The 14,695-nt window shown below is 46.8% G+C and overlaps 1 long non-coding RNA gene across 1 annotated transcript; it reads right to left on the bottom strand.

The window, feature by feature from the left end:
• Window positions 1-2,382: 2,382 nt before the first annotated feature.
• On the bottom strand, window positions 2,383-9,805 carry LOC139080624 (uncharacterized). The gene is made up of 2 exons (XR_011535269.1): window positions 9,403-9,805; window positions 2,383-9,191 (listed from the first exon to the last, which is right to left on the bottom strand). It is a non-coding gene; the product is annotated as an uncharacterized lncRNA (long non-coding RNA).
• Window positions 9,806-14,695: the final 4,890 nt, after the last annotated feature.

Here is a 14,695-nt window from a genome sequence, read left to right as displayed (position 1 = left end):
AAAGTTGAAGGTCCCGTGGACAGTTATGAGCATCCTAGAAAGGTTATTCATGTGGAGGTGCTATCCTCACCTTCTCCCACTGAGGGAGCCCACACATTGCCCCAGGGATCTCCAGGGGGTCCAGGCTCGGGAAACCAGCTTCCTCCACTTCTCTCTGCTTCCTTCCTCCGCCCTCACTCCCACCTCCCTGCACAAGGCAGAAGCCTTAGAATACCACCTCACCTGGGAAGGCCTGCATCTCCCTTGACTTGGGGCCTGCTGTCACCAGGTCTGGGGAAAACTGGAAGGGGTCCTGGCCGAGGGAGCAGCACCACCAGAGATCCAGAATGAGAAAGGACGGCAACATGCTTAGACAAAGCTCCCTCTGAGTGGTGGGTGGAGGGGGTTCTATCAGGAGTGGGGCACCCCCTGTTCCATGCCTTGATGCCTTGCTGTCTAGCCAACTACTTTTTCTAAGCATGTTCTCCGATGCTGCCACCTGGTCCCGTGTGGAATTACTACAAACAAGCTCTCCTTGTGCTGGGTCCACTGTCTCTCGCTGTAAGTAAAACCCATTTCCCCATGCTCAGAGCTTGGTGCCAGGAGAAAATAGCCAGATCCCTCTTAATTAATTCAGTCATTCAGACAACAAGTGTTTTTCAAACATGTTTCAAGGAGAGAAACTTCGCTTCCAAAGGCCCAGTGCGGAATCTCTTTTGGGTCTTGCCTCATTTCGTCCAGCATGGGAGTGGGAAAGAGGACATACCGACATACAGACATTCTTGTCATTCCCCTCCCCTCCTCGGCCCTCACCATATGGCATGTGAGATCTTGGGAGCTTAGTGAGGCCCCGGCACCACCCCATTCCCTCCTCCAGAGAGTCCTTGCCATTCCCAGCTGTCGTCCAGACCAATAATAAACTGACGTGGCCAGGCAGCCAGAAGCCCAGGCTTAGCTGAGGATGCCTTCCCACCCCCTTGGTCTCTGCATTCCGTGGAGGCCACACTCTAAGAAGGGACACTGAAGGGGCCACCTCAGAAGGGGAGACATCTACAGGAAAAGGGCAGAAGCACCCAGTGCCCATAACTTCCGCCATCACTATGACTTGGGCCAGGCCCATGCAAAGCAGCCCAGACACAGAGGCTGGGGGTCTTGTCTTCCCTAAGCTCCTTCCTGGCATCTAACTTGAGATCCTCACGCTGTAGCAGTAGCTCGTATGACCTTCTCTGGGCCTCTGTAGGAATGGAAATCTCCACCCCGTTCATTTTGAAAGTTAAAGTTGCGGTTTGCCACATGTGGCTTGTCTGTGTCCACGGGTAAGTCCTGGGACGCCTCCCAGTGCACAACCCAGGGCTCCTGGACTCAGCCCTGCCCGCTAGAAGGCAGACTTTCAGTATGAGGGGCTCAGATTGTGTAACATGAGCCAGGGCAGGACCTGAAGCTAGACATCTGGGACCCCTAAAGTCAGAGTAAGAAAGAACATCACCCCCATATTCCTACCACCGTCATGGGACTCAAAGGTGACTTGGAATGGAGGCAAGTACACCAGGCCTTTACCTCTGCCCCCCGTGTGGGTTTGGGCAAGTCACTTCTCATTCCGAGTCCGCAGTGTCCCACTAGATGACCAGCTGGCACAGCCAGGGCCACTGACCACTGGAGCCCCTTCCCAGGAGAAAGGGAAACAAGGGAGGCAGAGCTTCTATCTGCCTTGAGTATCACCCCTCGCCCTGCTCTCCCAACCACAAGGCCCCTTTCAGTGCAAACCCAAGCTGAATGTGGGGGCCCTGCTCTGAGGCTGCCTCCCCCACTTGACACACACACACACTCACACCACACACACACACACACACACAGAAAACTTGTCCTTTCTTGACCAAGCACAGAGACCTGCAACATGGGGATGGGGCATCTTACATCACCCGTCATGCCAGAGCCCATCTGTGCACGTTATTCACAGCCTCCATCCCCACGAGCCGACCCCAGCCAGCCCTCCTGCCTGCCCTGATCCACACTGCAGGGCAGCCGGAGAGCCAAGCCAGTCAGGGCTGAGCGTGACAGCCAGGCTGTGTTCCCGAGCATCCCTGGAGTGACTCGGAGGTCACTGGCCTTTGGAGGGCATCTGAATCCCACTCAGCCCATGGAGAGATCTTCTCCTGGCACACCAGGCCCCAAATGCCTTGAGACAATCTCTTTCTAATCCTTTAATCCAGTGGTAGGAGCCATTTTCTATTAAGGGACAGTGACCTCAGTGGAAAAAAATAATCATCTGAGGACCATACAATCATAGAAAATTACTTAATTTAGGTGTGGATGCTGCTGCTCTTGCTGCTTTTTAATTAAGAGACATGTATAAAGCATTAAACACACATGATTTTTAAAGGAAGCCAAAACCATACTAAATAATCTATATTTTAAGACGTCTTTATTCCAAATTTTGGACAGTGAGGTGATGTGACTTGAAATAGTATGAAGGAAGGCGAGAGTAAGAAATTGTGGTGGGGAGAAAGATAAAAAGAAAGTGAAAGAGAGAGAAAGGATGGAGTTAGGAGGAAACGAGGGAGCCCACTTGGACCACGGTTCACTCGTTCCTCTCTCGGCTCCATGGTCCTGGTCATCCCTAACCTTGTAAAGCTGGCTTCTAGGGTCTTACCTGGATTACAGGTTACCATTTATAGAGTTAACGTGATAGGTGTTTATTTCTGTTATGTCATTTAACCTTCACAAGAACTCTAAAAGTTAGATATTTTACAAATGAAGAAACTGAGACCCAGAAAAGTTGTTAATAGTTAGAATCAGGACTTGGATCCACAGCTTGGTGCAGGCTCTGACCCTCTGCTGTCTCTTTCTGGCCATCTCACCATTATCTCCCTACTGAACAGACTGTCTATGCTCATCGGCCCCTTGTGCTCTGTGATCCAGTCATTTGTTCCTCACTTCTGTTCCTCGCACCCTTGAACTTCTCCCGTCTCTCCCCACTTCCCTGACCTCCAAGCTTTGTGCCCCCTGTTCCGCCCTCCAACTGCTCATGCCCAGGTCTTCCCACGACCGCCTCGGCTCATCCTTCAGGTCTCTCCGAAGTGTCACTGCTCCAGAGAGCTCTTTCAACCACTTCCCAGGCACACTGTCACATCACTCCGACTTATTTTTATCATGGCACCGACCACTATGCAATGTTTCCTTGTTTGTCATCGATCTCCCTGAGCTGGAATAGAATCTCCACGTGAGCAAGAACTACCAGTCTTACGACTGTATCTCCAGCATTTAACACTATTTCTGGCACATAGCAGATGCTTAATAAGTGTTTGTTGAGTGAATGGATGGATGAATGAGTGAGCACATAGCTCTCTATCCCCTTATAGACTCTGTTCTTCACAGAGAGCTGCATTTTCCCAGAGAACCAATAAAATCAAGCCTTAGGCTGCATCTCCCATGTCAGCTCAAGGCTCCCTACAACTTTAATCAAAATTCATCCATTTTACAGGGATGTCCAGACTTTTGCTGAGACTATAGGTAGAGACAAATCAGATTTGACCCCAGACTCAAGGCTCGATCTTCTGGAGTTTATAGGGTCTAGAAGAGGTGATAAGGAGTGCCCTCAAAGCATTATACTTCAAGATTAAATGAGCCACAAGCAATGACAAAGGAAGAAGCTAAGCACGTTCAAAGGAAGGAGAAATCCTCCCCAGTTGGCTGGTGGGTGACGGCTTTCACAGAGAGAGGCTCCGGCACTGAGATGGGGCCTCGAGTGCAGGCTCAGACCTTCCTCGCTCTCAGAGGCAGAGCTTGTGCAGCAAGGACTGAGAGCCGACATCCCAGGGCACATCCAGACTGGACCAGACATGGGGCTCAGAAGGAGGCAGCACAAGATGAGGATGGACAGAGAGGTTGGGGCCAGACTGTGCAGGTTCGTGGACTGAACACAGCCACAGGAGAGCGAGCCACGTGGGCGCCGTGACCCAGGCAGCACACTGAACAAGTGCGGCCCGCCCGCACTGCTCAGCACTGATGTGGGGAGGACAGGGGGTTGGTGGAGGGCCCTGCCTGCAGTCACGAGGGGGCTGACCCCATTTCTCTCTGAAAAGCTCAGTGAGACAGATTTCTCTGTCTTCTTCAAGCGGTGTGAAATAGAAGCTAGTCATCATGCATGATTGCTCAACAGCAGGAAATGAAGAAACAGTTTTTGAGACAACATCCTGCCTTGATGGGGAGCAAGGCTCCAGGCTGTGGTCATTTTGCTGTCAAGTTAATCCTGTTTCTAGAAAACAGCTCTGCTCCTCAGGATGCTAGCCTGTCAGCAGGGCAGTGGGGGGGAGGGGTGCCTGGAGACCTGGGGCATGGAGATGGGGATGGAAGTGAGGAACAAGCAGGGCTCCGTGGTGTTGGCCATGGACAGTGGGGGTTCTGGTGGAAGAAGACCAGGGCGTGGAGGGTGGGGGAGAGGCGAAGCCGGGTTCAAGGGGACACAGGGAGTCTAGAGGAAAGAAACCAGGTCTGGAATAGCTCCCAGCCTCTGCATCCTTTCTCCCCATCTTCCTGAGGCCCATGGTCCCGCCCATACACTTGGCCATACCCCTAGTTTCAGGGACCTGAGACCACAGACAAGTCTTCCAGTCCCTTCTCCTGGGCCCATCTCTAAATTCTTGACCACACCATATTGTCGTCATCGGCTCCTACAAATGCTCCTCATAGACTATGAGCCCCTGAGGCCAAAGACTTGCCCTGCTCCCTTGGGCCCCAACATCTGCAGCGTGTGCAGCTGGGCCTGCAGGCTCGATAGAAGTATACTTGAATGAAATTGTTGCAGCTGCCCCTTCCTTGTCTCCCAGACCTCACCTGATCTCTAAATGTCCAAACGCCTCAGGCCTGGACAGAGGCCTCTTCCCTTCTCTCCCTGGATGATCTCATCCTTTCCCATGGCTGTAAATAGCATCTTTATGCTGATGACTCCCACACTTATATATCACCTGCCCAGACTGCCCTCTGAGCTCCACATGCGTATATTCACTGGCCTACTTGCTCCCTCCACTCAGATGAGGCGTAAACAGCTCATCTCCACTCTGCCTGAAATAGCGTCCCGTACTCTAAAACCTGTCCCCGCCCACAGCGCTCCCCACTTTAGAAACCTGCCGTGATCCTCTCCACGGTGCTGAAGAGAGAGCTTCCTCCTTTGCCGTCGGCCCCTTACAGCCAACTCATCAGCAAGTTTGATTTTCCCTCCAATTAACATCTAGAATCTGCCCACTTCTCTCCATCTCCATCCCCACCAGACAGTCCAGGCCAGCACCTCTGTCGCCTGGACCTCCTTAACAGCTCGTCATGCTCTCTCACCTCCCCTACTCCTGTCCCACTCCACATGTATGCTCACAGAGCAGCAAGAGTGGATTTTCTAAACATAAACCCCATCATGCACCCCAGCTTCAACATCCTGACTCACTCAGAGCAAACCCCCTCATGCTTCACAGGCCCCTGACCCAGGTCCCTCTCTCCGCTGTGCCTCTTGCCTCCCCCCACCGCTCAGTCTGCTCGAGCCTCACCAGTTCCTTCCACTTTATATATATATTTATATATATATATATATATATATATATATATATATATACCCAAAGCTGTTTCTCGCCTCTGGGACTTTACGTGTGGCATGCTCTACCTAGATTAGCTTCCGCTCCTGACCCACCTCTCACCCCTCAGATCTCGGTTTAAGGCTGCCTCCTTGGGGAGGCCTCCCTGACCATCCAGAGTAAATCCACCTCCTCACCCGGCCCATTTTAGTCCAGGACTCGGCACCCAGTCGGGGTGCAGTAACTGTGACCTGAAAGAACGGGGAGCTGCAGCCCTCCGTCCCACCACCTCCTGTGAGCTCCCTTCTTCCTCCTTCTACTCTACCTTCTCCTCTTAACTTTACTCTCAAAACTGCGCACACAAACACCATGCTGTGGGGTGTCTTTCTCCTTCAACATTAGCTGCAGAGCTGGACAAAGACTCCCTGGCCACCCACTTCCCTGCTGTCCCTTCAGTTTCAGGGTTTAAAAGGCAGTCACTGCGGGGAACAGAGGGGAGATGAGAAATCAGCAATGGGGAGCGGTGGCAGAGTCCAGACGCCGGCGCCTCGTCACGGTCATGCCCTTGGTCGGCTCCTGACGTCCTTTCTTGGCAAGGTCTCACCAGCCATCTAGGGCAGCCCCAATTTCATCCCTTCTGTTCTGTTGTCTGACTGTGTGTACGAGTTTTCTGTCCAGGTGGTCCCTCCACCCTTCTCCCACTCTCCTCCTATGAGGAGCATCTCCCAGCCCCACACTCAGTAGTTGAAAGGCCATCATCTGGTTCGAGCCTCAGTTTGCTCCTCTGTCAAATAGGAATAAGAACAACACACCACCCCAGGTTTGGCAGGGGGCGACTGGCATAATACGTGTTGAGTTTGGTCACCCATAAGAAGTCTCCCTTCCCCCATGGGATGGACGAATGGTGTGAAGTTTTTCAGCTAAAAGACTCCTGGGCTCTGGAGAACAATTCAGCTCTTTAACCCAACGGTGTATGTGTGTAACTGATATGCTGTTGGGAGACTGGCACATTCTATCCATTCTCTTGTGGCCCGAATGGTGAGCCAGGTCACGTCTCAGACAAGAAGCTCGGTCTCCCTCAAGAGGGAGGGGCCCAGTTCCACCACCAGGAAGAGGGTAAATCTCTACTGGAAACCAGAGCTTGGAAGACTGGCCTCAGGCAGACAGAGGAGGGCCTCCCCTCTCTTGGGCCTGGTTCTCTTGGGCCCCAGCTTGGGAGCAGGGGTGTGTCCTCAACGGGAGGTGTAAGATGGTGTCCGCTATGTGGGCTCAGGGGAGCATGACATGGAGGTCTGTCATGAGGCACCATCGCAGTGTGTACCTCCTTCAGTACCCTGGAGCTCCCTAAGGTCTGACCTGAATACCTGTCTCAGACTCAGCTCTACAGAGAGAGCGTGTGCCACCTCCCAGGTCAGAGTGTTAAAGGACGACCATTGTGCCCAAGGCCACAATGGTGACAGCCTCTCAAGGAGAAGGTACATCTTGGTGAGTCCTGGGCCAGAGTAGGGATCGTGTGATCCAGCTGCCTCTCCTGTGTGGGATTCTTCCAGTGTCGACCAGGCAGTGCTGCTCGGGGTTTGATGAGGGAGCTGGTACTTCATGTCAACACCATGCAGGTTTCGCCCCCCGAGGTCCCTGCTGCTAAGGAGAAAAGTCACTTTCGGGCATGTCTTCACATTCCCTAAACTCAGATCTGCTTGGGGCCGTGCCTGGTGGACAGAGCTGGAGACCGGCTCCAGGGCAGGCTCTGTCGCCCGCGCCAAGTGACCTGGAAAGGTCACTGCTCTCAGCTTCCTTGTTGCCAGATGGAGAAAACAGTCTCGGTATGAGTTTCCTGTGGCTGCCGGAACCAATTACCACAAACTTTAGTGCCTTGAAACGACACATATTCATTATCTTACAATTCTGGAGGTCAGCAACCCAAACTAAGTTTTATTGGGCTGAAATCAAGGTGTCAGCGGGCCTCCAGGATAGAATCCATTTTCCTGCCTTTTCACCAAGCAGCTGCCTGCATCCCTTGGCTCGTGACCCCTCCCTCCACCTTCAAAGTGCATGGCTCCAAACTCCACTTCCATCATCACGTCCCCTTTTCTGTGTCTAAAAGACTCGTGGGATTCCATTGGGCCACCCAGATAATCCAAGATAATCTCCCCGTCTCAGGATCCTTAGCTGAGATATGTCTTCAAAGCCACTTTTCCCATGTGAGGTAATGTATTCCTGGGTTCTGGGAATTAGGACGTGGACATCTTTGGGGAACCATTATGCTGTCTGCTGTAATCTTCTTACTATATAAATTGTTCTCTTCTAACTTCACCCATTTCCCAGGCTCCAGAAGGGACCTGCTTATCTCATTTCAATCCAAAGGGCCTGGGCTTAAGATGCCTCTAGCCGCCAGTGTCAGTGCTGAAGGCCCCTAACGGAAGTTCGCACTGTTCTCTGAATCTCTCCTGGCCAGAGCACAGGAGATCCACGTAGCTCTGCTCTACGTGTCTCACGAATTCAGTACTTAGTGGAGGAGCCACAGAAATGTCTCCACTGTGGAAGAGCCAGAAGTTAAGGCAGAGTGTGGAAAAGAAAGGGAACCAGTGTCTGCTGAGGCCAGACCCTTACATACAACATCCCATTTAGTCTTTAACATCCTGGGGAGAAACTGAGGCTCAAAAGGCAGAATACTGTTCCCAAGGTCAGCAGTGGCATTGCTCAATGGGGTGAGGGGGTGCTTTCCGAGCCCATCGCAGCACAGTGGGGGTGGGGTCTGGCTTTGTGTCTTGCCAACATTCCTTTTCTCCTGGCATTAAAAACTATCCCAATGAGAGGACCATCACTTATGGTGAGAAGGGCTATTCAGACAAGCAAGAGCAACACATTTGCAGAGGAGTTTCAGAGCTCACAGCGGCATTCATTAGCTCCTACTTACCTCTAGATATCCAAATGGAGAGAAGGGGCAGAATGGCCTAGTGGACGGGAGTTTAAGATTGTCACCTGAACAGGAAGAGAAGCCCAATGAAGGGTCACTAAAAACACCCTGTATTCACTGTGGATGGGTGTAAGACATCCCTCCAAACAGTGGCTTGAAAGAACCATCACCCAAAGACATTTGTCAGAGACCTTGGTCCTTGGGCTGAAGACATCTGTTGAGAGAGTCAGACCCCTGCACTAATACAGTGGCAGAGAAGTCCAGCAGAAGGAGACACAACCCCTGCCCTCAGGAGGCACCAGATCTGAGAAGGAAAAGAGGAGAGAGTCCCTACCTTCGGAAGGGTCCAAGTGTGGCAGATGCAAAAGAGACAGCCCCTGCGCCCGGGGAGTCCCCAGTCTGAAAGGAAAGCTATAACACACAGGCACTAAACACACCACCAGAGAGGCAGGGGTTCCCAAATCCACACAGTTCGATGGGTGTAAAGCCAGAGTGAGAGGGAAGAGCCATTGGATGTGAGCTTGGTGAGAGAGGGAAGGTTCCAGGAGGACGTGGCTCTGGAAGCAAGAGCAGGAACACTGAAGTGGGGAGCTGGCATCAGCGTCCTGGGGGAGGAAGAGGAGCTCACCAGTTGGGGTCTGTGAAGGTAAGAGGCAGGAGCGAGCCGGCAGAGGAATCGCCTGGATCAGCTCAAGCAGCCGCTTCTTCTCCAATAAGATGGGCCAAGGTCAGGGACCCTACAAGAAAATAAACACACACGTTGCCAATCTAGGTGCGCTTGCGTGGATGAAGACTGCTGGCCCCAAGGTCTCGAGTGTTCCTCACCCCGCTTTCTCTTCCCAGTCCCCTGCCCAGAGAACCCAGACCCACTGGGAGCCACTGCTCCCTTACAGCCGTACCTCCTCCAGGCAGCAGTGTGCCTGGTTACTGCCCATCCTGTGTGCTTACCCAGACGCCAACGTCAGGTCAGCCAAGAGGACCTTGTACAAGCACCTGTCCATTATCTCCACGAGGCTTCTCTGGAGACCACAGTTTTTACCATCCTGTGAGGGACCATCAACTTCAGTTCAGTTAATTTAACAAGCGTGTGTGGAGCATTGCAGAAACAAAAGCTGACACCTTGCCCTGTTTCCAGGATGACTAAGCACTCACATGCCACAGTCAGGAAAAAAAGAAAAAAACAAACTGACAGGGTTGTCCTAACTGGTTCTGGTTCCCAAAATAATAAGCCTTGAATACTTCCCAGAAATTTGGACCCCCTAACGGAACACTTTAATCCCTGAGTTTTGCAGTGCTGAGATCTGAGGATGTGTTGTAAATAGGATGATTATGTGAGAAAGCTGCTTCTTTTTCACCGTGAGTAGACTAATGTAAACACGGTGAACTTGGCCGTTTTTCATTTTTTCCTTCAAACGTTTGTGCTTTGCATCTGGCCAGTCGGTTGTCTGAAGGCCAAGTCCCTCACACCCTTCGCAGGTGAACGTCTCCATCCCTTTTCTAAATGCCTGGTCTCCAGTCCTCCTTTGACAGCTTATTCTGGAGTTCCACCACTGGTGCCTGCAACCCGTGGGGCCCAGACAGCACCTTGCCCAGACCTGGACCCTTAGTCCGGCCTTATCCCCGGCTCCCCTAGGGAGTCATGCGTGAGGTGATGAAGCTCAGTCTGAGTGGTGGCCAGGGTCGTTTCAGGCTCTCATGGAGCACGGCCACTTGTGCCCACACGGTGACGGCAGGAGTGGAAGATGCCCAGAGCATTAAGCGGTTTCTGTCAGGACAGCAGAGGGGGTTTCTGGAATCTGATTCCCTGGTCATCTTTTTTGGGAAAACATGTTTGTCTGAGGATTCCAATATTTCCTGGCATTTGAGAATACAGGGTTGAAAAGTTTTTTTGGTGTTTCTGTGACTATTGATAGAATTCTCTGTGTTCATGTGTCTCAGGTTGGTGACAGTGGGAGTTATGTAAACTCTGAGCTCCAAGATCCCTCCTCATCCCAAAGTTCTAGCTTTTGACATGTGCCGCTTGTACCCCGACAGCTGCGAAGGTGAAAGTCCGACACCAAAGATGAAAGGAAACAAATCAGCCTGTTTCATTGCCCTAGGTAAAATGATTCAAAAATTAATGTCTCTTCAGAAATTTGTATAAAAGGTTAAAAGGAAGATTATTGTTATTTTAAGGGATGTGGACATTAAAAGAGAGAGATCTTCCCTTACTAAATTCAGAATAAAATCTCCAAATTACTGAGACTTTCACCAATGATGCTTCTGTACAAAAGACCTAATGGTGCTTAATTACATGTCAACTGATCAACTTTCTTAAAAGATACAGGTAGTACCTATTTCTACCTTAGATTCTGTTAGTTCCTCCAACCTGCACAAGAGTTGATAAAATTATCTATTTTATAAATACGAAAAATTCTGAGCAAATTGATGTAGTTTATCCACTTTTGGAGGGAGTTAATAAATCAGATTTTAAGATCTTTTAAAATCCAATGATGTAAGCTGTTCCCAATGGCTTTTATCTAAAAGCCATGTCACTGTGTACCAAGCACCCACATAAGTGTAAAGAATACAAAGATTCTAAACTGTTTCAGCTCTCGTGCTTTCAGTGTGTTGACTTTTCAAAGTTTTTCTTGCTCAAACTGTAATTCAGAGAGTAGCAGGAAATGAAAGGGGTCTGACCGCAGGTTTAATTGATGACCTTGGTCACCAGGTTACAAAGGAAGTAAGAGCATTGCTGTTAAATAACTAAAAAGCGTTAATATCTAATCTGTAATGCGGAAGGAAAACTTGTATAATGTTCCTATCGAGAGGACTCTGGAAAAATTAAACTGGTTGAAAAATAGCTCTAGTGCTTCTCCCTGATTTTGCACCATTATGAAAACAGCGTGAACACAATAGTCTAGTTTGTACAAAATGGGTTCATCTTGTCTTGAAAAGCTCAATTATTTTGAATTGCCTAAATTTCCTCTAGTACTTTTTTCTGGTCATATAAGCTAATGTCAGTTTATTTAAGATTATAAAATTGCAAATGAAGAGTTCAGCTAAATTAACAGTTATAAGGAATATCTTTTAAAAAAGGGATTATTTTGTGTAATGCTAAAAGATCACAAAGACTCACTGTGTCAACTTAAATTATAATTCCCAGGTCCTTGGTTAACCTTATGACCTTCAACTAATATTAATTTGAGTCAATGATAAACAGTCTTTGGATACCTGAACGACATAATTTTAAAATACCCCCACTGTTAATTTATACAACACAGCACAGCCAGTGGTAACAGGGTGAAACCTTGTGTAAATGCCTTTGGGTTATGTCAACATAGGGATTGATTTTTTAAGATAAAAAATGTCTGTGAGAATAGGAAGGCGTGTCTGCAAGATAACTAATGTGTTTTCGTTTATCAAGGAAAAAAAGAAAGAATAATTTACCTCAAACCAAAAATGTTCTGGTTGTACCAAAATATAAAAGAAAATAATAAGAGACAAATTTGAGATTGTGCCATAAGCTTAGATGGTCTGACGGGAAGTAAACTTTACTTCATGTGTTTAAGACAGCGGCAAATAATGAGTTTGAAAGGAGAAATGGCTTGTGTTACATTTCTTAATAAAGTTGGCTCAATGTTAATTAATTTACTCATTAGTATTATATTCTTTACTATAAATTGTTACACAAATGATATGTACAAAGAAAAAAACTAGAATTGAGATTTTCTGCCTGTTTGTATAACCAATTTAACGTATTCCCAAAGAACAGAAGTTCCTTTTTATGATCAACATATTCTGTTAATTCTCTGTTCTTTTGGCATCTTTTTACATTTTAACAAAAATTCCTTCCTTTTGAAAAAGTTAAGATTTCTAATAATTATTACTACCTATTGCTGTGTGTTTTTAAAAAACATTGTTTGTAATTATTTCTTCCCTTTAAATATTTATGATGTAAGTTCATATCCTGTATCCTCTGACAATTCTTTCAAATTTTACTGGGTCCTAATTCAGTCCCCATATTCAGAATAGTAGAACTATTCAGATGTCTTTTTTATACCAAACTATTTATAGGTTTTTTTAGATGGCCATGGGTAACACACTGATTTATTTTTTCACCTTAATCAAGGGAAGATATGAAAGATAGTTATATTTGACATTCTCCAGATGATTATTTAGCTCGACACAATTGTTAGAGCCATCCTATTTATCCCTGTTTATCCAAAAGTAACATTTAGCTTTATAGGGTAGATATTTAATTTAAATATTTCAATGATTCTATTAAAGACAATCGTACTCACATTTCACTTTGAAAAGAAACATTCTGATGTTCATGTACAAAGACTGTCAACATATTCATTCACTTTAAATTTTGTCCCTAACTTTACATATCCTTGTCAATTGGTAACATTCTTACTTTGTGGCATAAAATAAAGGCCCTTGAGACTTGCTAATGTCCTCCCTCTCCCACACAAATCGATTGCATGTTAGACCTTAATGGCAGACTCCACATTCCTCCTTTCTTGTTGATTAACCAGAACCAGTCTTATTATTATTGATTATAATTAATCTTATGATTATAGATGATACTTCTTTATTCCTTGCATCTACTAAAGACCCCTGCTACAAGCTAAAGATCAGGAATTCCATCTTCCAGAAGAAATAACAAAAGAACGTTAAAAAAGACCTGGACCTGGTCCTCCTGACTTTTGACACCACAGGATAAACAGCCATGAGGACAGGCTTCCCTGTACAAGCTGACATCCTCACCACGGACCTGTTAGACTGAACTGAGGAAGTGAGCCGGAGTCTGGTTTTGCTCTAGATTCGAACAGGGGTCAACAAACTATGGCCCTCGGGACTAGTCTAACTAATTGTGTTTCTGTAAATAAAGTTTTATTGGGACGCAGTCATGCTTGTTGGGTTACTGTTATGTGTGTTTGCTTTCTCACAAAACAACAGAGTTAAGTGGTTGACTACAGAGTACACAACTGATCTAAAAACATGCCACTCTGTAGAAGTGGACTACCTAGCCCAAAAAACAGAAATTAATTACCTAGGACTAAACGGACTAGATGAACTGATTTTGTTATGATTAATATTCATATTAACTGATGTAGGAAAATACCTTTCTTTTTCATTTACTTCTTACCCTCAGCTTAACAGATTTTACCTACACAAACTGGAATAAAGCACTCTCTTTTAAAAATTTTAATAATGTATTTCATTTAACCCAATATATCCACAATATTAACATTTCAACAGATAATCAATCTAAAAAATATTAATGAGATATTTTACTTTTTTCATTCTGTCTTCAAATCCAGTGTTTCTTTTTCTACTTACAACACTTGCATCACTCTTTAAATGTCATTTTGTCCCAAATGAACTTTCAAATTTCAAAAGAAAAATAAATTCCACAAGAGATCTTAATGTAGATTATAAACTAACGGATCATCATAAGAACAGCTTTGTAGATCAGAACGACACATAATGATTGGCCTTGTCGACAAAACGTTGATAACAAGGGTCAACTAATATGGAAAGTGTCTTTACTAAGTTCCTTTACTTTTTATGACCAAATTTCCTATTTTATAAATTTGAGGGGGAAAATGCAATCAAACAAATTGGTATAGCTTACTTACCTCTAGAGGATTTAATACTTACGATCATGTAGATTGTTTATGTAGGTTCAATGAAAATCTGTCCCATTTCCTACCAGAATATAACTGAAAATTGACTAAAATTCCACTTGATTAGGTGTGAAAAGCCCATGATTAAGGAGCAAGGCGACATTTCACATGAGAGAATGACATCTGTGGAGTCCTCCCAGAGAAACTTCTCTGGGATGACTTATGAAATTCCAGCTTACGGGTAGTAAAAAATTTCATTTCCTGGCAGGCCAGAAATATTAACAAATACGGGAATCTCAGAGAAAATATGCAAATAAGGATGGTAAAAATTCTTCTGACATGTAAAAGTAACTTACAACCCCAGGAGCTCTGCAAAGCTCCAGACAGAAGTTCACGGTGAGGCCTCAATGTCACGCGCCTCCAGCTTTATCAGCCATCAGAAAGGAAGTGTCTATGTATTAATCTCGCCTCTTGTTATGCCTATGGAAATAAATTTTGTTTCAAATAAAACAAAATATCAATATAATGACTCTGAGTCAAGAAATTGTTAATCAACTTGTTTTCTCAGTGGCAAGAACTTGCCCATGAGGAAAGGAATACTGGAGGAGCAGGAATGGGTGCTCTCC

Source organism: Equus przewalskii, chromosome 31 (genome assembly GCF_037783145.1).
Source record: "Equus przewalskii isolate Varuska chromosome 31, EquPr2, whole genome shotgun sequence".
Lineage (NCBI taxonomy): Eukaryota > Metazoa > Chordata > Mammalia > Perissodactyla > Equidae > Equus > Equus przewalskii.
Note: the sequence above shows the minus strand (reverse complement) of the source record. Positions and strands in the feature narration are given on the sequence as shown.